A 2620-nucleotide genomic window follows, 5' to 3' on the forward strand; every position below is an offset into this window, starting at 1 on the left:
AATGTTAAAGGAATAAAATAAAAAGATTCAATTATTAAATACTCCAATGGTCGAAGTAAAATTTAATAAAAATAAAGTCATAGCATTAATTGACACGGGAGCTCAAGTCTCAGCAATTACAAAAGAATTATACGACAAATTAGTCGAAACAAAAGAAATAATTGACATAATCCCCATACGTAAATTTATTTTAAAAGGAGCCTTCTCAGAAAGAGACGTAATCGTAAACAATAAAGTAAAATTAAATTTTAAATACGGTGATAGAATAATTGAACAGGAATTTTACATAGTGGAAAAACTTGCGTATAGCATGGTAATAGGCATAGATTGTCTTATAAAGTATAGAGTCGAACTAAAATGTAACGATAAATATGAAGTAAAGTTTAATGAAATAAATATAGACTCACCATTAATATGTTCATTCTCACCGATAGAAGTTAACAAAGAACTTGAGAAAATTTTTAACAAATATCCAGAAGTTTTCGAAACGGGAATAGGATGTGCAACGCATTATAGGCACAAAATAGAAATAAATACAAATAGCCCGTATAAAAGGAAATCTTATACAGTCCCTGATAAATACCTAGAAGCTGTTAGAGAGCATATTAAAAATCTGGAACAACAGGGAATAATAGAACAATCCGCGACACAATACATAAACCCGTTAGTGGTGGTAATAAAAAGGAACAACGATATTAGATTATGTTTAGACGCACGTGAACTGAATAAACGAATACTTAACGACCACGCTCAACCCCCTACAGTCGAAGAGGTTTTCCGTAGAATCGGTAACAAAAAATTTTTCTCGACGCTTGATGCAGCGAGCGCTTTTTGGCAAATTCCTTTGGAACCCAAATCGAGGCAGTACACTGGATTTTTGTTCGATGGTCAAACATATGTCTTTAAAAGAATGCCATTTGGTTTAAAAATCGCAGGCGCGTCATTCACGCGAGCAATGCATAAAGCAGTCGGCGATGACAATTCCGATTTCATGATAGTATATCTCGATGATATTTTAATTGCGTTAAACACTTTAGAAGAACATATGCAACACTTGAATACCGTGACAAAAAAGCTAGAAGAATGTGGATTTAAGTTGAATCTGGATAAATGTGAATTCGTAAAAAACGAAATTAAATTCCTAGGGCACACGTTTAACGAAATACAAGCCGACATTAATAATGAAAACGCGATTAGCCGTCCAAAACTTTGAAATCCCGCGAAACAAAAAAGGGGTACAATAATTTTTAGGTCTCGTTAATTGGGATCGCAGATTTATAAAAAACTTAGCTAGATTAACAAAACCGATAGAAAATCTTTTAAAGAAAAACATAAAGTTTAAATGGGGTACAGAGCAACAACAAGCGTTTAACGAAATAAAACGTTCATTCTCAGAAGCACCAAGCTTATATCTTACCAAAGCGAATTATAAATTTGGCATTTTCGTAGATGCAGCAAAAACCGGTTTAGGAGCTAGACTTTATCAATACAAACCTGACAACGAACAGGAAAAATTCACTATAGCATACGCCAGTAGAAGCCTAAAAGGGGCAGAAAATAATTATACGACTACGGAATTAGAATGTTTAGCGTTAGTATGGGCACTGAAAAAGTGGCACCCGATTTTATTAGGTCGAAGCGTTAAAGTACATACCGACCATAAAGCCCTACAATTCTTATCAACGTGCATCACAAATAATAGCAGAATAGCTAGATGGTTCGAATTCTTACAAGAGTTTGAATTAGAAATAGTACATATACCGGGAAAGGAAAATATGCATGCCGATAAATTGTCAAGAGTAAATAAAAACGTAACAAATAATAATGAAAGAACAATCGCTTTAATTAATGACTCATTAGATGGCACTAATACAACCGAGTGGATAGATTTAATCCGCGAAGCACAGAATAACGATGAATGGTTGTTAGATGCCGCAGCAAACGACCACGAACATTACTATATAAGAGACGGTTTAATTAAATTGTACAGAGAACGTCTGCCTAGCTGGCCCCCCCACCAAACCAAATCTTAATGAAAAAATTATGGAATAATGCGCTATTTATGCGCTATTCATATCCGCAAACAAAAATTTTTGCGCTCCTTCCGTTTAGCTAAAAAAAAAAATTTTTTGTGGGGGGGCTGAGTAGGCAGTCAGTCAGCCCCCCCACCCATTAAAAATAATTGATTTGAAAAATTAAATACACAGGATTTATGCGCTATTTATGCGCTACTATTTCCAAGCGTTTTCGATTTTTGCGCTGCTACCCTTAAGGCACTTCCCTCTTGGAGCAAACAGACATATTCACCCTTAAATCGTTTAAAATTGCAAAATTAAATACTCTGACTATGCATAATAATTCTCTGATTTATGCGCTACTATTTCCAAGCGTTTTCGATTTTTGCGCTGCAACCCTTAAGGCACTTCCCTCTTGGAGCAAACAGACATATTAACCCTTAAATCGTTTAAAATTGCAAAATTAATTCTTTAAGGATGTAAAATAATTTTCCGATGTATGCCTTATTATATCCACATCCAAATTTGATTTTTCGAATTAGGAATTTTAGTTTTCACCATCTAATGGTGGTTTTTATCGACATTTCAAGTTGGGAAATAATTTA

This window comes from Mycetomoellerius zeteki, unplaced genomic scaffold, assembly GCF_001594055.1.
Source record: "Mycetomoellerius zeteki isolate Tzet28-1 unplaced genomic scaffold, Tzet1.0 scaffold235, whole genome shotgun sequence".
NCBI lineage: Eukaryota > Metazoa > Arthropoda > Insecta > Hymenoptera > Formicidae > Mycetomoellerius > Mycetomoellerius zeteki.